A 23,136-nucleotide genomic window follows, 5' to 3' on the forward strand; every position below is an offset into this window, starting at 1 on the left:
GTGAGCAGAGAGAGAGCAGGAAATGCAACGCAAGACCGGAGGCGAAGGTACGTTTTATTTTATTTTTATTTTATTAACCTCTTCAATGCCCATGGCCATGACGAGCTGGTCTCGTCATGGGCCGCGGTTGCGCTGTGCCCATGACGAGACCAGCTCGTCATAAACCCCGCCCGCTAATGAAACGGCCGGCACAGGGCGGGGAAAGGGGCGGGCACTGAAGGGGTTAAATTAACCGCCCCCCCTCCACACGACCCCCTCCCTGCCCAACCCCCGAGCCCCAACCCGCGAGTCATGCCGGCTGCGACTGGGCAATTATGGAAACACCAATTCATAATAACAATATACACAGAGAGCATATGCACTTTAGCACTCAACAGCAGTGGTAAAAAGGTCAGAGTCTTAAATAAACAAAAGTAGGGTCAAAAACAGGAGGCAAAAAAGCACAAAGTCAGGGGGAAAATCCGCTGAAAAAGCCAAGTCTAACATGTCACTGGCCTGAAACAGGTAGTGGTCTCTTCTAGCAATGATCTGGATTCTTCAGCATGGGCTGAAGGGAGCTTAGGTCCCATGCAGCCATGCTGGGAATACCTGAATGGGTGTGTGTAAAAACCCCAAAACACAGCAAAACCCAAGGTGAAAACAAGGTGTTGGAGCCTAAAATGATGGACCAACCCTCCAAGAGAAAAGGTAACAAGCCTGGGAAAACTGCTTCTAAACAGCCACAAGCTCAGGTCCCCTCTCCACAGGGATAAGACCTGTCAGCCCCAGACGGAACTGAGCCTCAGGAACTTGGGTCTTACACAGCAGAGCTCCTAGGCCCAGGGGGACCCTCTAGGGAAGAGCTATGCCAAGGACAGAGGATCTCTCCTACTCTTAACAGTCTGAGACAACAAACTGCTGCACAGGAAAAGGGAGATATCAGTGGATCCCACTGAACCTATTGGCAGAAAGGGCTCCTGTACATTGAGGCCAGGCACCCCAAACCTAGTGCCACCAGGCGAGTGGTGGTGCTTCAGTATTTCAGAGAGTTTCTCCTAACATTGGCACATGACATCCCTCTAGCTGAGCATCTTGGCCAGACTAAAACGTGGAGCAGGCTTGTCAGCCACTTCTACTGACCAAACATGTCCCAGAAGTTGAAGGAGTTTTGCAATTCCTGTGCCACCTGCCACACCATTGGCAAAGCAGGTGGCCACATTAAGACCCCCTTAATTCCACTACCAATGTTTGGGGTACTTTTTGAAAGGGTGGGGGTTGACATTGTTAGCCCCCAGAACCCTCCAACTGCACCAGGAAACAGGTTTACACTGGTAGCAGTGGATCATGCTACCAGGTATCCTGAGGCAATTCCCCTTAGGACTACCACTGCTCCTGCAGTGGCTAGGGCCCTAATTGGTATTTTTACCAGGTGGGTTTTCCTTAAGGAGGTGGCATCAGACAGAGGTGCAAACAGCATGTCTTCTTATCTGCAGCACATGTGAACTGGTTGTGAAGTGACTTATGAGTTCACTACCCCATTTCACCCACAAACTAATAGCCTGGTTGTGAGATTCAGCAAGACCATTAAAGGCATGATCATGGGACTCCCTGAAAAGCTCAGAAGGAGATGGGAATTCCTTTTGCCATGACTGATTTTTGCTTACAGGGAAGTGCCAAAAAGGGAATAGGTTTTCTCCCTTTGAACTTCTGTTTGGCCATCCTGGGAGAGGACCACTTTGTCTGGTTAAGGAAGGCTGGGAGAGACCTCTCAAAGAGCCTCAACAAGATACTGTAGACTATGTACTAGGCCTATGTTCCCAGATAGCAAACTACATTGGTAAGTCAACTAAACGCTTAAGGCCAGCCAAGAGCTTCAAAAACTCTGGCTGCCAAGGTAGAATCCCAACCAGAACAGAAGGTATGGGTTTTGGAGCCTGCTGCACCTAGGACCTTCCAGGACAAATGGAATGGTCCCTACCCTATCTTTAAAAGGAAAGGCGAAGCCATCTATTTGGTGGACCTTGGCACTAGAAGGAGTTTCAAGAGGGTCATCCATGTTAATCGCCTGAAACGTTTCCACAACAGGGCTGAAGTGACTATGCTGATGGTCACTGATGAGGATCAGGAAGCAGAGAGTGAACCTCTCCCTGACCTCCTCTCCAACAGCCCCAAAGATGGGTCAAAGGATGGAGGTGTCTACTCAAACACCCTCTCTGCCCAACAGCAAGCTGACTTAAGGCAAGTCCTGGAGCAGTATGCTGAGCACTTCTCCTTAACCTCTGGACAGACACACTGGTGTACCCATGATGCGTAGAGTTAGAGATTATTGAACCATCTGACAGCCCCAGGGCTAGCCCAGTGGGTTCAGTCCCCAAAGCTCACACCAAGGGTGGAAAATCAGAAATGAGGTTTTGTGTGGACTACAGAGGTCTCAATGTGCCACAAAGACAGATGCTAACCCCATACCTAGAGGCAATAAGTTGAAAGATAAATTGGGTACAGCTAGATTTCTTAGTACCTTTGACTTAACATAAGGGTACTGGCAGATTGGCATAGCCCCAGGAGTAAAAAAAAAAAAAGATAGCATTCTCCACACCAGATGGACATTATCAGGTCACTGTTATGCCCTTTGGCTAAAAGAATGCCCCTGCTACCTTCCAACAGTTGGTGAAGAAACGTCTTGCTGGGCTGGAAGCTTTTAGTGCAGTTCCACGTGGCAGGATCACCTGACCCACCATGGCAAGGTTTTGCAGGCCTTGCGGACTGCAGGCCTCACTATCAAGTCATCCAAGTGCCAGATAGGGCAGGGCGCAGTTGGATACTTGGGCCACCTGGTTGGTGGAGGCCAAGTTCAACCCTTACAATCCAAAATCCAGACCAATCTGGATTGGGAAGCTCCAATCACTCAGACCCAAGTCAGGACATTTCGGTAAATACAGGAGTATTGTTCCATTGCGGCATCCCTCACAGAGCTCACCTCCCAAAAAATGCCTAAAAAGGTAAAACGGACAGATAGTTACTAAAAGGCTTTTGACACCCTGAAAGAGGCAATGTGCTAAGCACCCATTCTCAAAGATCCAGATTGAAAAAGTTGCAGATCCATACGCATATGCGGGAGGAGGAAAGCAACTGGCAAATACCTCCCTAAATGCCGGAAACTAGCTCAGGGTAAAGGGAAAAGTTACTGGGCCTGAGGTTGAGAGAAGGTTAGCATCCTGGTCTAGTTGCCGGGCAGCAGGAGACCTGGGATATCGAAAGGGCATCCTAGGATGCTGCCCCCAATTAATGTCCTTCTTGGTAGGCAGGTTGAGAGTCTTTCTTTTTAAAAGCAAAACCTTTGGGGACAAGGGTAGGGGGTAATACCTAAGGTCAAGTTCTGTTGTACTATCCTTAGGGCCATTCCCTTGACTTGGAATATCCGTGTGGGACTCAAGGGTTGGGTTATCACTATCAGGCTGTCCTCGATCCTAATGCTTCTGTTGTGGTCAGTGTACTTTTTGTTGTCGACATTTAAAGATATGAAAAAATATGAAATCTTTAAAGCTTTGAGGGACTTCCCAGCCCTGAGGGCCGTGGAGAATCCCCAACAAGTCACACGGCCCCTTCCGGGGGTTGCTCCCTTCACTCCCACAGCTCCTTTCAGTTAGTGGAAGCTTACAATTAGTTTAGGTACTTTTTGCCATTTGACGCTTTGCATTTCTTTTTTAATGAACTGGCTCAGAATGAGCAGGCTTGTGCTGTCTTTTTTAGGGCCGTCTAGTGCACAAATTCTGGTTTTTCCTGATCTCATCATGAGGTGCCACCTCTGAGGTAGTTTTAATGATAGGGGGCAGCAGCCAACGGGTAGGTCTGTTGTTGCACGCTGTCCACTGAATATCACTTTGCTGTCATTTTTTTTTATTTTGCAAGTGCCAATCCTTCTTTCCATAATGTCCTCTGTGTAGGGCGGCTGTGGTGAGTTTTAGGTTTAGAATACCTTATGGCTGCAGAGACAGGAGATTTCAGGGTGACCCAAGCCATTAAGCTGCTTGCAGAGGCTGGTCAGCTCGACCTGCTGTGGGACGGAGCCCAGCTTGGCAGGGGGCCGCCCTCTCGGAAGGACGCCGGTGATGTAGTGGCAGCGATTCTGGCCTGCGCGTCTGAGCGCAGGGCCAAGAAAGCAGGTAGGCAGACAGGGCTGCTCTCGTACCAGAACAGTGACCCCGAGCAGGGGAGCAGGTTTGGCTGGCCCCAGCGTTAAGTGGCAGGTGTCAGCTGACATGGCCACGACCCAGTGTGGGGGCCACGTAGCACCGGCCGCCAGACTTAAGCATGGCGAGACCTCCCAGGCCATGTTTGAGTCGTCGCAGGGTCTGAATTCCTTAGCACAGCTCGAGGCCTTTGTGAGTGAGCGAGAGGCCTCACAAGTACAGGAAGGGGCTGGAGAGAGGGAGGGCAGGGGCTTTGGATTTGACTGCGGAGGGTCAGCAAAGGCCCAGTTCTGTGGCAGGGAAGCATGGGGGTTAGAAGAGACAATACAGGAGCTGTGCAGGGGCATGGTTTCGGGAGATTTATCAGCAAAAGCTGCTTGAAGAAGCAAGGGCAGAGGGTGGGGAAAAGCAGACAGCTGGCCAGGAGGTACTTTCAGGAGGGCTAAATGATATTGGCTGGGGTAAAGATGCATGGCTGGCCAGGGCCCCACCTGGGGCCGGGCTATTTTGGGCTCAGGGGTAATCGAAGGGTGTTGGAGGGGCCCCTGGAGAGTGCAGGGAGAAGCACATGAGGCCACGGGGGACCTCTGGGGGCAAGCCCTACCAGATAGCTACACTGGAGAGTTTAGTATGGAGTGAAGGGGAGGAGGAGGGGGAGATGGAAGTTAAAGGGGAGAGGGGGTCAGTTTCAGGGTGGCACAGAGCAGTGAGTGTTTTTGCAGTGAAACCATTGGGAAAGGTTTATAAGAGGGCTGGTCACAGTGGGAAGGGAGGGGAGGTAAAGATAAGTTAGTTGGCTGGGGCCTTTCTCATAACCACAGTGCCCCACCAGGTAGGTGGCCGGGGGAGGGGTTTGGAGAGTTTACAGATGAAGGGGTTACAGCTACCAGCAAAAGATTTGTGATTCAGGTAGGTGCGCTGGCTGGGGGCCAGACTCGGGAGAATTTTGTGCGGCTCAACAGACCAGACAGGAAGAGACAGCGCACCTTTGAGGCTAGCTGAAATTCAGTGCTGGATGTCAAGATCACAGCCACAGGAAGGTCCAGCACAACCGTGGCGGTGTAACCAGGGGAAGGAGGCAGGGCATACTCCGCCAGGCTGGATTATGGGACTATGCGTCCCGCATCAGCTAGAAGGTAGGGAGAGCAAGTTAGGGCCCCCTTATCAGGGGACTACCATGTGACTGTACTTGACCTATTTCTAGATTGAATTGATGCTACTACGCGTAGAGAACCAGGTGTTCAGTTTGAGTAGTCATTGCTAGAGGGATGTCACAGATACACAGGCAGAAGTCTTACAATGAGCTCAGGATGGCGCTACAGGGGGGTCTTCTAATCCATCTGTACCTAGTATATTCCAGGAATCAAGGGCTCGGCAACAGTGGCAGGATGAGACAGGACCTGGCAGCAACATACGGTGAAATGGCGGGCCCCCGAGCGAGCACCGACCTTAGTGTGGTGCCAGGTATGAAAGATGAAATATGAGTTACGCAAACATAGACTGGGGCCACAAGAGATCACAGACAAGGAGCGCCAATCCAGCGGGAGACTGCATACAGATGGTGTCCATGGGGGTCGAGGCAAGGGAGCCTATGGAGTGTGGGGATGCCCACAAAACATGGTGTCAAAAGGGGTTGAGGCTGGGGAGCCTCAAAATAGCAGGGAGGCCTGCTTAAGGAAAGGATGGTACATGTGGGAGGTTGTACAGAGGACCACCCAGTGCGCACAGATGGTTTATTCTATGTATTCTCTGAGACCAACTAAGTGAGCACGAGTGACTGAGCAAAAGGTAATATATTGTTTCCACGATTCTGAGGGATTAGTGTTGTCATGTTCTGAGGTTGCCAAAAACTATTCTCTCCCCGATAAGATGAGATTCTAGTGGCACTGTGAGCTAGCTGATACAGACAGACTAACGTATCCGGTGGGGCTGCACGGAATCAGTCCGCCACCAATCCCATTGTTTATGTTATCCAAACACTCAGATCCTGTATAGGGTATATAGGAACTACACGACATGGCGCCGCCAAAGTTGGTTGGGCACTTATTTAACAGTAGAATCTGAGTAGTTCAGTTGTGCTATTCTCAGAGACTCCACCACAGCTGAGTAGGGGAACAATCCTATTTATTAGCTGCCGGTTAATCAAGCTTGAAGGACACAGTGGTCCTAAAATTGTGTAAAAACACATTATCTTAGTTTCCTTGAAAAACACTTCTTCCTCTAAAAAAAAAATGACTGAAGGCGTGGAGAACGCAGGGGGAGTTGTGCATAATTTGCAACTCTCAGTTGAAGAAGGTGCAGATGCAATGCAAATTCAGAAACACAGTCACCCTGAAACTGGTAGAGCATAGTTTAACACCTAGGGGTGGCTTAGTAGCTTTTATGATTGAGGCACACGAATCAAACAGAACAGCGGTATTTTATTCATGGGTTACATTCTCAGCAGCAAATGCCAGATCACAACATTTCACTCCTACACAGAAGGAGATGCACCAGCAGAATACTGTCCGTTTGAGGACATTGAGGTTCCGCCTCCGTACCAGGAACACTTATACTGTTTAAAGGCTCCCTACCCCATATAAGAAATAGAGTAAGACCTGGCCCACTCGAGAACATGGCCAAGATTAGCGGCCTACACACCACATCCTGACATTAAAACAATTCCACCAGGAGACTTACTCACACAACACAAAGATTTCATTAAAATCTATAGAAACTTGACACAATTCGTCATGAGGACACTTACGGTCCAACCAGCAATAGTTGCAACACATTGAACTCAAGCTCAGGGTACAGCAACTAAAATCACACAACAAACATTACACGCAGTAATGGGTAAAATGCCCACAAAACGTGAACAAATGCCATTCTGGGTAGCTCAGAAAATAACGCAGAAGAGGCAGTATTTCTGAATACTACCCCTTATGAAAAACACATAATGCTAACAATCTGCTTGCCCATGGAGATAACACCACAAGTAGAAGATTGTACCACTTGGGGTACAGTCTTTGCTGCCATTTATACTAAAACTCATGGTATTCCGTCATTAGCGGTGATACCAGCTGTATTAAGACAAATACAGAACGAGTACGGAGCGGAGCTTGCTCTGAACTTAAGGATGAAGTTACTAGGTAACTATGGCCAGGTATCAGCTATAATACTAGCTAATATTAAAGGGGAAGCAGCTTCAGCGGCTATCCGCCAACGCCTAAGGGAGTTCAGTCCTTTAGAACAGGAACACAAACTACCAAAAATAATTGAAACTGCATATGCAGAATAAGGCAGATAGTTTGGGTGAGAAAGCATTGAAACCACAACTGGTGGGCAGTTCTGAAAAGGACACTTCCAAGTAGACACCTGCTTCAATTAAAAAGAAGTGGGACAATAAAAAACAACAAAACTTTAAAGGAAATAGATCTCCTCCACAAAAGCCCTCCGAAAAGAGGTATAACCTTAGGAATAGGGATAATATTAGGAAACCTGACAGGTATGAGGATACTGATACATGTTCCTCTCGTTCCTTTCAGGGTTCATCGAAAAACTCCGAGAGGGAAGAACGGTCAGATAGACAAGAAGAGCATACAAAGTCCAGAGACAAGCAGCACGCTCAAGATTACACTTCTTAAAAAATAAGAGGAGCCAAAGCAAAAGCCACAGTTCAAAAAGAAGAAGGTTGCAGGTCTAAAGATCAGACAGGCCCAGAATTCTGAGGACTCAACTACTGAATAGGGAATGGACTCTGATGATGCTAGACAGTGCGGCAGAAGTAACAATAGCTCACCAGAACCTGATGGAACTTCTGGTGACAGGGAACTTAAATGATTATAACACGGTAAAAACACACAATAAGGGTAAGTGTCCACATAAAGTATATGAAATAACGCTCCAGATGAAGGGGGACAAATGTAGAACAGTAAGAGGTCTCTTTTGGGAGAACCTGACGTTTGGCTATGACATTTTGATAGCTGAACAAGATTGGCCGCCAGCATTCGTCATGGATTACCCTAAAGGAGAAACGGTAATTCTACCAGCATTCTCAGATCATATTCCCAGGCACTTGCAACACACATGTGCGCAGGAGTGGGCAGTAGCCCAGGCTCCAACATTACACAAAAACCATGCTGGATGGGATGAGGATACAACCCACCACATAATTCCTTTAAAAAATAATCCAACTGCACAGAGACAGTATCCAATAAAGCAAGAAGCTAAAAAACAGGTCAGGGAGATCTTAGATCAACTTGAATACCAAGGGGGGATTGAAAATTGCACCTCATCAATGAATAATTCTTTGTTTCCAGTCATGAAACCCAACAATTCATATTGTCTAGTTTTAGATTACAGACATTTAAACACTTGCACTAAGACATTTGCTGTCCAAAATGCACACAGTGCCGCATTAATGAATAACATTGTGTGAAAAAATATATAAAACAACACTTAATATCTCAAATGGATTTTACTGCCAAAATATAGCGCCTGAAAGCAGGTATCTAACTGCATTCTCAGTGTTGGGGTCTCAACAGCAATTTTGTCACATCCCCAAGGGTAAAAGAACAGCCCGGGTTTGTTTTCGGCCAGAGTAACTGAATTACTTCAAAAATTGGATGAAGAGGCATTGTTCTATGTGGATGATATCTATCTAATGGACAATGACCTATAGGAACACTTGAACAGAGTAAATACCGTAATTTGGGGATTTGCATCTGAGGGCTACAAATTCAACTTTAAAAGATCAAAAATCACCCACCTCAGTGTCCTGATTTGAGGATATGAGCTTTCAAGTGAAGGAAAAAGCCTGGCAGCCAATTGTGTAGAAAAATGAGCGTTGGTCCAACCTCCAAAATCATTAAAAAAATTACAATGAATCCTGGGATTTCTAAATTTTGGTAGAACATACATTTTAGATTATGCAGAAGGAGTAAAACCTTTTTACGATTTAATAAAACTAGATTTTTCAGTAAGACAATGGACACAGGAACACAGAGATTCACTTTGCTCCTTACAAGCTGACATGATAGCTTCCAAACACTTACAGACACACGTAAACGTATACAACCAGGTGATCTGTATAATTGCGAGTCAATATGGGTACACCTATCTGACATATAATTAAGGTGAAACGGTACCAATAGTATACAAATCACATTTGTACACAAATGCTGAGATGCGCTTTGCATCTACAGAAAAAATTCTAACAGCGGTACAGACTGCAGTAGTGAGAAAAGGAGCACTGGCTCAGGGGAAACGAATAATAGTAGGTTCCGGCCTGCGACAAAGGCAAGCGTTACCAACGCTAAAGCATGGCATCCGAGATGAATGCAATGGGCTAATTCTCTCACTGCAACAGATGTAGAATACAGGTATGACCCAAATTTAAAGACACAAGCATTTCTGTAATACGAACAAGAATATCCTCTACCAAATGAAATAATGCCTCTAGATCAGTAGGAATGTATAATTTACACTGACGGATCTGCTCAATCGGCCACAGGAAGTAGGCAACAATGTAGCACAGCATGTGCAATCGTTAAAGGTTGCATGCGGGATGGAAAGTTCCATCCGAGTTGCACAAAAACACAATCTCTAGGAGATTGCATGGCACAGTTGACAGAGTTAAAAGCCTTGATACTGGCACTGGTAATTACGGATCGAGAATTCCCCACACTAATTGTGAGTGAATCGTTTTACTGTGTACAATCATATAATGAATACTTGCAATACTGGATTCAGAACAGGTTCAAAGATGCAAGAGGTGGCACAATTAAGCATAAAATGCTATGAGAACAGGTGATGAAGTTGAAAACCGAACTGCCAAGAGCTTACGTGATACATACACTGAGTCATCAGCGTGATGGCGTTCACATTGAAGGGAATTCATTGGCTGATGAAGCCACAAAGGGGGCTGTATGCACGGCTTCCGTAGCTGCAATCACTCGTTCTAAAACGAAAATAGACGGTGAGATAATGGTAGCTGTTATTGCTTCACGCAAAAACAACGGTGCAGTACCAAAAAGATTTCCACTCAAGTACTCTTACAAGTTAGATGCAAATAACATTCCATTTGCTCAGATTCCTGGAGTGGGGTATAGAGTAATTCCAAACATGGATCGTAGGGTAGGTTTAATTCTAGAAGCACAAAAGGGGATAGGTTCTGCAAATGCAGGAGTTACGATGACAGTTTCTTTATTGAAGCAACGCTATTGATAGCCTGGATTAACAAAGCAGACTAAAGACTATGTCTTGAAATGCGACATCTGCCAGCAGATGAAAGGTTCCACCGCAACACGCCCAACACAGACACCATTGTTAATATCTGACAAACCCAATAGCGTATGTTTGCTTGGACCACTGCGGCCCTTTAAAAAGAGATGGGGCTTACAGATATATCATAGTTGCAGTGGATCCCTGCACATGATTCTTATGGGTGTGGCCCCAGCGCTCGGCTGACGCTCAAACTGTTATATAAGATTTGTGAGTCTTCACAGGGACATACGCAATTGGCACATTACATTCTGACCGCGGCCCCGCATTTAGCTCCAGTTCTTACAAGGAGGCCATGCGAGGATTGGGTGTAGCATTGTGGTACTTCTCTCTGTACCATCCCGAGGGAAATTTGGTCGTGGAGAGGAAAAACCGAGACTTAAAGCAGTCTTCAACAGCTAGAGTATTAGGCAGGGGTGAGAGCTGGGTAAAACATCTGTATGGAGTGCAGTGGACTCTGAACAATATGCCAAGCTGTTCTCTAGGGGGGGTCACTTCATATGAGGTCCTATTTGGGACAAGAATGTGGGTACCTGATCTTGATTGTGAAGGCGCAGTGGCGGAAGAAAACCCTTTTGACATCCATGATCGTTTGGCTGTTTTACAGGATCTAAATGAATCCAGGACACAACAAAGTAATATCCACCTGAAGCAGACCACCACTGGGAAAGTCAAATCAGTCACGCAAGACCTGTCTGGATCCCAAAAGTTGGAGATCTGGTCAGAGAAAAAATAGCGGACAAGAAGGAGCTTGGGCCATTCTACAGAAAGCCTGTACAGGTCCTAGCAGTGAAAGGAACAAGAACTGTGCTTCTACCGCCTCTTGTCGGAAAAAAGGAGAAAAGATTTGTCTCAATCGACCTAATCAAACCACACTATGTGGCCAATCCTGAGTAGTAGGCCACGTGGACTCCAAAGTAGCCGACGCCCTTCTCTCGCTACAATTCAAGAAGTTCAAACGGAAAGACTCATCACATTCGAAGAGTCCCCTGTACGGATTGAAGGACTATGCAATAATGCTATGGATCTAGTGTGAGAAGTTGGCCTGGTATATGCTGTCCACTAGTTATAGTGGGCACCCTGTACCAGTCCAAACAACCCCTTATTGGTTATAGGTTAAAGACAACCTTTATTGAAAGCTATCCTAGTGGTAGCTATGGAGAGCAGCCTTCAGGCTAAGTCTTGAAAGAATGTAAAGCAGCTTGTTTTACCAGTCTATAATCTCTTGAGTGGCTAAATGAAAGACAACCACACCAGGTATATATATAAAATATATGTTTTTATTTCTAAACACACCCTCCTAGTCTCTTTATGAGGCTAGAGGTCAAAACACAGAAGTTACACTTCAAATATGACAGTAAACTAGCACAAATACACGTTAGGCCCTAGGGGCGAGCCAAACCATATACTAAAATATTGGTATAAGAACTACAACTTAACTAAACACAAGGCCTAGAGCCTGTAGAATCGCTGGGAACCCAAGGAAACACCCAAGGTAGTGACACAGGGGAAACACGGGCCGTGTGCAGTGTGAGAACACAGCTGCGTGCTCCCGTTAGCTTCTATGGGGAAAGTCGCAGTTAGATTTTTAAAGATTAGGGACACTTAGAAACGAGTCAGGACCAAACCCTTTGGGACTTTAGGAAGTTCTAGGGCCAATACCCACGGGAGCACCGGAGTACTCGTGTTACCTCACCCAGGGAAGCCGGGTGCATAGGTGTCAAATGGTGTCGGGTTGCCGATTTCAATGGGAGCTGGCAAAGAAGTGCTGCTGCCGGGAAGATGCGAAGTGTCCGAAGAGATCCAAGCCTGTATCAAAGTCGAGAAGAACATGAAAGCAGAGGGGACAGAGTCTGGGTCACTTGCCAGTGACCAGGAAGGCGATAGGCGGATGCCCACCGATGTCGGGTGATTTCAGGGGAAGAAGGTGAAGCTTGACTCTTCAGCCACGAGGACCAGGAGGCGTCGAGGACAACCAGGAGCTGGATTCAAACTGTCCCCCAAAGGATGTTGAGTGCTGCAGCATCGGTGCCCAGATTAGACACAACAAGCCTTGGCAACAGCAACCCACACAGAAAGAAGAAAGATGCTTTGGTGCAGACCAGCAAGGTTTGAGGGACTCACCACTTGGTGGGAAGTCTGGGCATGCCTGGAGCAACCAAGGAAGCCCAAGAAAATTCAAAGTTACCCCCTCAGGGACCCACGAGTTGACGGACCAGAGATCGCGAAGGGACCTCGAGAAAAAACACAAAATGGCAGCCCACGGGTTACTCGGGTGACTAGGCCAACAAGCTTCAGTGGATTCTTTGCTTGAGGTAGGGGCTACAAGTAACCCCAAGCACGACTTCAAGAGACGTCAAGAAGTCAATGCACTTGCAAAAGTGCACGGTGACCAGGAGTTCCGCTACTCACGAGGGCTGCAGGTCTCAACTTTGCTGGGGACTCGGGTCAGCCTCTGAGATGTCTGGAAATCCTCTTCCTGGGCGGAAAATACTTCAGAATCCGGCGGGAGCTTCGGAGATGCAAACCGACAAAATGCTTCATTGGTGCCTGCCAAGCAGTGGAGTCACTCCTTGACCCCAAGGGAGATTTCTTCTGTCCTCTAGTCTTTAGTAGAGCATTGAAGTTCCAGGATTCAGCTTCAGAGTTCCATCCCGGGATATCTAAAGTTCTGGTTACAGAGGTTCCGCACTTATACCTAAGGAAGGGGTTGGACTAACTCTGGGGACCCACCTATGGGAGGGTTTGGAAAGAGGGGTTGCTACACACCTTTCCTTTGTCCAGTTTCGTGCCAGAGCAGGAGCTGGAAGCCCCTGAATCGGTTTGAGCTTGACTATGCACAGGGACACCAAATGTGCCCCCAGTTCCGGATTTCCCAGCCCCAATACACATAAGCCTGTCTGGGAGGTGGTTACACCTCCCTGTGACAGAAAAGCTATTGTCTAGGCCTCCCCTGCCGGAGTTTTGGTCAGCACCAGGAGGCCAGACCCGTGTCTGTGGCTGCAGCATCCATTTTGTGATGCCAGGGCTCCATTAGATTTCTACCGGGTATACCAGTACTGCCATGTCTCTCCCTCTAGAAGGGTAAAATCATATACTCACATCAAGAACTGATGTGGGGGTATGATTCCAAGGTGTTTGACACCAAACACGACATGTTTCCGTGCAGCCAGTCCAAAGTTAGCATTAACAGTTTAAGCTATGATGCATGAGTATATGGTCAGGCTGCACCACTGACAATACCGGAGAAGAGATTACGAAGGCTGCAGAGGGGCTCAACTCATGCCTGGGCACCCTCTCACATATAACCAAGCACCCTGCCTTCAGGAGTGATAAGGCCTGCCATAGGGGTGACTGATAGGTTACTATGTGCAGTGATAGGTGAGGTATAGTGAACCTGTACCTCAGTAAGGGGTGAATGCACCACCTTACCCAGGCTGCAGTAGCAGACCTGTGGTGTCATTTTGAATGGCTTTCCAGGGGTGGCACAATACATGCTTCAGCCCCTGGTAGGCCTCTGGGGTACCTATGCCCTGGGTACATAGTATACCATATACTAGGGACACACAAGACTACCCCAGAATCCAATCTGGAGTGTACCTAAAGTACATGCAATCAATTTAGAGAGGAAGCCTTTAGGCTGGGGCCCTGAATAGCAGGGTCCCAGCCAGACTAAAGTCGAAAAACAGTGAAACACCAGGAAAAAGTGGGGGTAAACATGTGAAGGAGATCCTACTCTCCTACAACTAGTTCCCCTTAAACCTGAAATTCAAATTCAGAATCAAAATGAAACACAAATTGCTATTCGACCAAATACAGATGTCTACATCAACATGCCTCAACATGAGCAAGCTACGATTTCTACAAATCCTGGTGCAATACCATCAATTGATCAAATTGCTTCTGGCTACTTTATAAACTTTGATATGTTTTCTTTGGGTCCAAGTGAACCAGAAACTATAGCAGCCCTAAAATCTCACAAGCAGCAAGTTAAAGACTTTCTGAACTTTCTTAAAAAGATTTACCTGGTATCACCTTGCGTAGAACTATGGGTAATAACAGGGATACTTTTCTTTCTTTTCTGGGTAGGCTTGGTAATAGTTTTTATCATGCTTGTTAATGGCAAATATCTTTGACAAAGCTCTGCAGCCCAAAAGTTGAATTTAATTTTGAAACCACATCAGTCATTCCATTGAGAACAAAGAGACTTGTCATCAGTGAACACTATAGCAGTTCCTATACCGGATGCTATAGTTTGGGACAAGGTTGATTTCGATATATTTGGCTCGACAGAAATAAAAAAAAATCCACACTTATTGAAAATATTGTTGAGTGATATCATTACCTCAAGTACATTTTCCGATGATTGGGTCTTTGAAACTGTAAATAGCATGTAGTCAGATTTATAAAAATCTGCCGCATTTTCTAATCGGGAAACATTGGAAAGCACACCAGATTACGAAACTATGTATTGTTTTCAACATTATGGTCATCATTTTTTTCATAAATCTGCTAATCCTAGAAATGTGTTCACATACCATCAGTGTGAACATTGTCCAACACCGCCAAAAGGCAGTTCAAAAACCTTTACAAAAAAGTTTCCATATTTTTCAGGGTTTAATATGTCTGACCCAGCCTCATATTATTATAAGGTTGCACCAATATCATCACAAAAAAATATGTTAACAAACACCAAACAGATTTACTCTGCATCCTTTATTGTCCAGTTGCCTGAACGTGGTTACGACATATGGAAAGACACCATAGACTTAAAATCAGTCTGAGGTACTAGAGAATGGCAAGTTCAGGGAATAGAAGCTTTGTTTAGAGCATGTCTTTTCCCTCAACAGATCATGTTTTTGAACGAGACAGTGCAACACACGTCTTGCCTTGGACTAGCCAAAAATAAAGACTGAAACACACCTCATCTGCCAACACCATCACTGACCTAGGGTAATGAAACATCACAAAAAGAGATTACATTAGATGACGTCATACAATAAAATAGATCAGACCCCGATTGGGACAAAATTGTTGATTTGGCCCACAAACACCAATAGGTGTCAAGCAAGATTCATGGGTAAAACCAAACGGTTCGCTATCCACATGCCAGATCTGCGTTATGTACAAAGAGAACATCCAGGGGTAGCGACATCCTACAGTGTTGGGAAGTTGTGCCTTGATTGGCTAAAAACCTCAACACTCACAGAAGTGAAACAACACTTATCCTTACTGTCAAAGGATGTGGATCTTAAGGATTTTTTACTAGGTCCCAGGAAGCCACATCAGAAATGTTTCATATATGCTGGCATTTACGCTGCCTACAATGAAATATGGAAAATATCACTACAAGAGGCCTCAGAGAGATTGCGGGAAATAGACCGTATAAACCTAGAAAAATCTCTAGCAGTGGTAGACAATGGGTTAACAACATTGACCTCCAGGATATATTCCTTAGGCAACATTGTATCTTCTGCGATAGACATACTAGAACAAGATTTGGCCATATTACAACACGGGCAATCTCAATTACATTCTATCATGTTGTTAAGCTGGACGCTACAATCTTTGCGTGCAGGCTATGTGCCTTGGCATTTTATTAACAGCACGTTTCTGTTTTCTGAATACAATCTAACGGAGAAACAGATAGAAATGGCACAAAGAGGAGGAAAATATACAATGCTGCATATCGAAAAACTGGATAGATTACCATTTACAGTGTCAGAATCACCGTCCACAGAATGGCTAATCCATGGCCACATAACTCTGCGGGTCACTACTTTTCAGTTTCAGTATTGCCTAGAACAAAAGCAGGCAAGCAGATATGAAAAAAACAGTAAGGAATACATTAAGGACTCATCGGAATTACCATACAGATTTCGATGCCGGTGTAGGGATCGAGAAGTGTTTCTAAGCGGTACAAACTGTGAGAACGCTTTAAGTAGATCACTCATATTGCAGGACATAATGCTGCATGGGGCTTGTAATGGTTCTGTAGAGAACTTGTCCTGTCATCTGAGAGGTGCCCCAGCTGCAGTGATTACTCCAGCATTCGGGCTACTTTTAAATGGGAGTTTCTTGATGCTGAACGATCAAGGCTGCTGCAGAATGCTCCCGGGCATCGCATATCTGGTAACTGTGAGCTCCAGAGTTACTTGTATGCAAGTATTGTTTCCACCAACACATACAGTCAGTGAGTCGCCGTTATGGCCTTTACTGAATGTTTCTTTAATACGGTTTGATACTCTAAGCAGAATGAAAGCCATGATTTTACACAAGTCTGTGCCCTTAACCTCCACTCGAGAAACTTTTGATCTCCAGATTGCAAGGTCTTCGGCAGAGATATAGGCACTTATCCATACAAACTGCCCTTTACATTTTGTAGAAATGGTAAATCGTATCGTTAACATGTCTGATACGACTGGCATTGTCCACCTATTTAAGACCATAGGTTCTGGACTTCAGGCACATTTCGGATGGTACTTGGAGTTATACCAAACTTCATACACTCTGTATTTGGAAGCATCTTTGGAGGACTTCTGCTAATCCTGTTTCTAATAGCAGGTATCCTGATTATCTTCTATCTGCTACACAATGGATGTCCCAGTCACCAAGTAGATGGAAAAAGCACTCCTGGAGCGTAAATACCGTGATCGCATGGTACAACATCTAGGCATGCCTCGCCTAAGAGAACTAACTGCATCTTGGTTCTTGTCATTTTGACCAGTCTGTATGGACTGCATCTTACCTGTCCTACGATGCCTTTTTTGCAAAGAAGAATGCGTGTTAGACCTTTGTTCGACACGCCCATCATGTGTGCAACCGGACGTGAATGCTCTACTGGACCCGATAACGGTTCATGTTCAGCAGTGTCCCCAGCGTATTCCTATGTTGATTGTGGCATTTCTTGAGCCACCACAGCTAGTAACTGCACCTGTTGGTATGGACACCGGCTCCTCCACTGACACCCAACCTTTGGACGGTGCACAGGCTGCCCCAGCACCCGCTGCAGACAGCATGGAACATCATCTGTGCTCAATTGACGTACTCTGCAAGGTGCTACAGGGGCCGTCTACTGCGGAAGCAAGCAACGAAAATGTTGCGTCAACTAGCCAGGACACAAACAATTGAATCATTTTGGCTCGTGTGTTGGAAGAAATTCACCCTTTTTTAAACAAGCTCAAAATTTGGAACTCAAAAACGAAATTGACATTCCTTTCATTTATTGGGCATAAATGGATTTCTAATGCTTGTAGTGGTTCGGACTATATCTACGGCCACTTTTAGAGCTATACTGTAAACATTTTCTTTTTACATTTTTTAAGTTTTTTTAGACATTTTTTAGAAGTTTTAAACATTTTTAGCAAAACAAATGTTTTATTCACTTTGCACATACCTATATCTAGTTAAGCTAGTAGTACGGTAATAAGTTACATATGTCGTCCATTCGGAAGAGGAGAGGGTGTTATATTCCATATAGGCACCCTATATAGGCACAGGTAACATTCAATCAATCAATCATAGGGGTTTATAAAGCGGGATACTCATCCGTGAGGGTTTCAAGGCGCTGGGGGGGGGTGAATGCAGCTCCGGATCAGTCGAAGAGCCAGGTCTTGAGGCTTTTTCTGAACGTGTTCAGAGTGGGGGAGCGTATGATGCTGACTCGGAGTTTGTTCCAGGTCTTTGCTGTGGGGTAAGAGAAGGCTCTTCCGTCTGCCCTGGTTCTGTGGATGTGTGGGATCTCTGCTAGGGCGAGTTAAGCGGAGCAGAGGTTCCTTTTGGGTACGTGGAAGGAGACTCTTTTGTCGAGGTATTTGGGTCCGATGTTGTGGTGGGAATTGTAGGTGTGGGTGAGTAGCTTGAAAGTTACTCTCTTCTCGATGGGGAGCCAGTAGAGGTCTTGTAGGTGCTGGGTCATGTGCTTGTGTCGTGAGGTTCCGAGGACGAGTCTGGCTGCGGTATTCTGTATGGTCTGGAGCTTGTGTAGCAGAGTTTTGTTGATTCCGTCATAGAGCGTGTTTCCGTAGTTCAATATGCTGGTTATGAGTGCATGGGTGACGGTCTTTCTGCAGTTGGGGGGATCCACTTAAAGGTTTTCGATGAAGGTGGTCAGCTGGGCGACGACGAATCTCTCTGACTTTGGCTGCGAAGAGAAGGCGAGAGATGGGCCAATCGTTTTTCAGGTCCGCCGGGTCGGCCAAGGGTTTCTTGAGGAGGGGCTTGACCTCTGCCCGCTTCCAGACATCGGGGAAGATGCGGGATTCAAGGGAGGTGTTGATGGTCTGGCCTAGTTCGGGAGCTATGGCGGCAGCGGCTCTGTGGTAGATGTGCGGTGGGAAGGGGTCTGTGGGGGCTCCTGAGTGGGTGTTCTTCATGCTCGTGGTGGTGTCTTCGGTGGTGGCAGGTTTCCAGGTGGTGATGGTCGGTTGGTTGTCAGTGGTGGGGAGGGGGTAGTGTCCGGCGTCAGTTCGCTGAAATTGTCCTAGAGGGCCTTAATTTTCAGGTGGAAGTAGGTGCTGAGCTTGTTGCAGAGGTCCTGAGAAGGTGTGACATGAGTGGCTTCGCTGGGGGATTTGGTGAACTGCTGTATGACGTTGAAGAGTTCTTTGGTGTGAATTTTGTTCTTGATGAAGTTCTGCTTGGTGAGTTTTATGTGCTGTTGGTATTCAGTCATGGCGTTCCTGTAGTTGTTCCGGTCTTTGGTGGTTTTCTGGTTCCACCAGAGTTTCTCGAGGTGCCTGCAGGAGCGCCTGGCTTCTTGGAGGTCGGCGGTGAACCAGGCAGCCTTCGGGGGGCATAGTTTGATGGGATGGCAGAAGGGTGCGAGATTGTCAGTGCAGCCAGTGATCCAGCTGAGTTGGCGTTGGTTGAGGCATTGGGGGAGTCGTGGAGGAGGGTGGTGTTGAGATGTTCCTCTGTGATTTTGCTCCAGTTCCTTCGTGGTGGGCACAGGGTGGGATTGGGTGCAGTGGTGGTGTTGCAAGTGAAGTGTACGCAGTGGTGGTCTGTCCAGAGGGGCTGCGTGGGGTGGCTGAAGTGGATGTTAGTCCCTCCTGTGAAGATGGGGTCGAGGGTGTGTCTGGCTCTGTGGGTGGAGGTGGTGACGAGCTGCTTCAGACCGAGGTTGGCGAGGTTGTCAAGGAGGGTGGTGGAGTCAGGGTCACTGTGGCTTTCGAGGTGGAAATTTAGGTCTCCAATGAGAATGTAGTCCATGGAGGCGATGGCGCGGGGTGCGACAAGTTCAGCAATGGTGGTGGCGGAAGAGGCGCAAGGCCCAGGGGTTCTGTATACGAGGGTCCAGAGTATTGTGGCTCTGGGGGAGGTTAGGAGGGTGGAGGTGCTCTGTGTTGGAGAGGGGGTCGTTCGTGTTGGAGGTGGAGAGTCGGAGGGAGTTCTTGTGTGCGATGGCAAGTCCTCCTCCTGGGCGGTGGGGCGGTCCTTTCTTTGGATTTTGTATCCGTCGGGGATGGTGGTGGCGATGTCAGGGGCAGAGGTGGCGTTGGTCCTTGTTTCCGTGAAGAAGACTACGTCTGGCGAGAGGGTGTCTAGGAGGTCCCAGATCTCCATGGCGTGTCTGTGTAGTGAGCGCACGTTGAGGAGGATGCACGTCAGGTCTTTGGTGGTGTGTACATCAGGCGTGGGTTCAGTGGGAGAACTGGCTGTTGGTGGTGTTCAGCGATGATCTCTGGCAGTTGTTATTTCTCCAGAGGTTGAGTGAGAGGAGGGCGGCGATGGTGTGGCGGTGGGGGGGTCGTAGATCCAGGGTCCCTGGCGCTGGCCGCAGTCAGGCACAAACAGGCTTGCCGCAATTAAGTAGGGGAGGGGGTGGGACGAGAGGCTGGGAGGCGGGAGTGGGGGCTGTGCAGGGTGAGGGGCCGCAGGGGCAGCAGCAGCGGGAAAACCGCAGTGAATAGAATTAGGTGGAATTAAAGGCTAATGGAAATAAGACACCTAGCGCGGCAGAGGAAAATAAATGGAAAAGAGGCAAAGGAAATTAAGTAAAAATAAGGGCAGAGGAAATTAAAATAAGGGCAGAGGAAATTAAATTAAAGGCAGAGGAATTTAAAATGAGAAAGGGCGAGGAGGGGGCACCAGGGAGGCGGAGAAAGGAACAGCTCTGAGTAAGGAGACAGGAATCAGACTGCAGGCACGAACCCTCACCAGGAGGAGGGCTCAGCACTGCGGCGTGGTGACAGTAATGTGGAGCTGCCAGGGAGAGAGATGACCCTCACCTATATTCTTCCCTACATTACATACATAACCGTTCTTAGGGACTGGCCTTTTACCTACATACGACACTGCATTCAGAACGCTGGTTTTCCCTAGTTCGAATCTCATACAATATGCATGAGGTTTCTTGGAAGCACAGTAGGACTACCATCTCCTGTATAATATCTCTGTATAAAGTTCAGGCCCGACACAGTAACACAGCAAGGTAGGACCCCTGGGGAGACCTGTGGGTATATATACATTATGTATTGCTTTAGAAAGACAGAGGAGACCGTGACTTCCCGACTGACACACTGACAAGAGACGCTGAGGTTCCTGCATGCAGACACTCCAGCTCGCAGTGGTCTAACATCCCTCGCGGGGTGTCCATCTCGAGACCAAGATGGGGTCCCATATTCTCTCATTCTCAGGTAATGGGGTTGACTAGATCCAAAAGGGATTCTTGGCATAACACCTATATAGATGCTAGATACATTTAGGTGCATCTAGTTAGGGAGGCATCATAGGAGTATGCACTTATTATCATGTATTTTATGTACTTGTATATATTCATGATTACTGCAAAATGGTAGAATGGCACCATCCCTTTACTTTCGTAGTACTGCTAATCATATATCTCTGCTACTGTCTAATGGTTGCTATAGCTCATCTATTCTACACCTGAATAACAACTGTTCAATAAATTCTTATTGAAACACCCAGACGGTTTATTCTGTGTATTCTTTGAGGCCAACTAAGTGAGCATGAGTGACTGAGCAAAAGGTATTATATTGTTTTCACAATTCTGAGGGATCAGGGTTGTCATGTTCTGGGGTTGTCAAAAACTATTCTCTCCCTGATAAGAGGAGATTCTAGTGGCACTGTCAGCTAGCTGATACAGACAGGCTAACATATCCGGTGGGGGTTCACGGAATCAGTCTGCCACCAATCCCACAGTTTATGTTATCCAAACGCGCAGATCCTGTATAGGGTATATAGGAACTACACGACAGTCGAAAGAACCTTTAGACAAACTAGATCAGGACACACCTTCCTCCGATAAGCAAGGCTTTAGGGGAGAAAGAGATGTGTCTCTATCTTTTTCCTGTGTAAGGTCAGCCACAGCCTGAAGGGCCTGTGCATGATCTCCCATGATCTCCTGATCTGGATTTCGTCCTCTGCTTTGGGATCGGCCCGGGTTACGTCAGGACTCAACTGAGGGTATTGTAGAGTTCAAAGACTGTATTTGGGATCCATGTTCTAGTAACGATGTAGTACATTCAATATTTAGAGGAGAAAGACTGTCCAAAAAATGACAAAGATCTTCTGGAATAAAGAATTCCTTAGATATCCCATTTTTAGTGATTCGCAAACATGCCAGTTCAAAAAGGCCATATTTGATATCAAGCTGCCGTAGCAGAGGTCTCAGGGAGAGGAAAGCTTTACGATGTTCATTGGTTTCTTTTGAAAAATCCGCTGTCATTCTACTGTTGTGGCCTTCAAATGCATACGGGCCATGAGTTTCAGCCGCAGTAATCAATTGACGGGCCTGTTCATGACAAAGAAAGCAAACGATGAGCGGTTACGGTCTTGCATTCTTCCCTGTGTTGAGTGGTCCTATACGATGAGCTCTCTGCATCTTCAATGGTGGGACAAACGTAAAACCAGTAAGCTTTGAGAGAGTTTCTCTAAGAAAGGATTTGGCATCTAAACCTTCTATCTTTTTAGGAAAGCCAGAGAGACTGACATTATCTCGACGACTCCTATCTTCCAAATCCACAATCCTGCTCCTGAGAAAGAGAAGCTCTTGGTCTCAGTCTGGTATAACATCAAGACTATTCTCTACCGTTATTATTTGAGTTGTTAGGCCATCGATCTGGCTCTGGAATGCAGCTATGTCTGTACGAATAGATTTAGTGCAAAAACAACAAATTGATGGACAGAATGCAGAACAATGTCATACATTCACCCCAGTATAGAGATCTGGGCCTTAATCCATCGTTTTTTTGCTCAACATGCCATTCCAGTTTGGACCCAGCCATATGCGAAATAGTCTTGACCCTGCACCAAATGGGAACAGTCCAGCCCGAACTGCCAGGCCAGGTCCTCCCTGGACTGGAAACAAGCATCCTCGGACCGGTTTTGGGCTTTCAGCCCTCATCAGGCAGGATAGCTGGACTCCAGTGGCATGGAGAGCAGGGGACCCACGTCTGGGCATACCCGTCCCACTCGGGGTGACAAATGCAAAAAGGGGGTGGATATAGAGGTCTCCAGACCCTCCAATATTTGGCCCACAGCAGTGATTTCTTGGAGGATCCGTTCCATGGGGGTGTCCGACGAAGTGGCCATCGTAGAAATGGATGATTTCTGAGTCAAAGTAGTAGTTCTCCTTGTGTCTATAGTAGGACAGCCCTGGTTTAAAGCTTCTGAAAAGATAAGTTGTCTAGCAGGTTTACTAGACGCCTTGCCAGAAGGAATCACCAGATCTTTTACA

General features: G+C 46.8%; 1 protein-coding gene across 2 annotated transcripts in view; it reads right to left on the minus strand.

The window, feature by feature from the left end:
• LOC146834526 (ferric reductase 1-like) overlaps positions 1 to 23,136 on the minus strand; it is a 594,548-nt gene that overhangs the window by 551,454 nt on the left and 19,958 nt on the right. The window contains exon 2 of one of the 2 annotated variants that reach the window (XM_085601923.1): positions 10,007 to 10,110. The exons of the other annotated variant lie outside the window; for it this stretch is intronic. The gene's annotated coding sequence lies outside the window, so the exon portion shown is untranslated. The remainder of the gene's footprint in view (positions 1 to 10,006; positions 10,111 to 23,136) is intronic. 2 annotated transcript variants of the gene reach the window in all.

Source organism: Triturus cristatus, chromosome 4_2 (genome assembly GCF_964204655.1).
Source record: "Triturus cristatus chromosome 4_2, aTriCri1.1, whole genome shotgun sequence".
Classification (NCBI taxonomy): domain Eukaryota; kingdom Metazoa; phylum Chordata; class Amphibia; order Caudata; family Salamandridae; genus Triturus; species Triturus cristatus.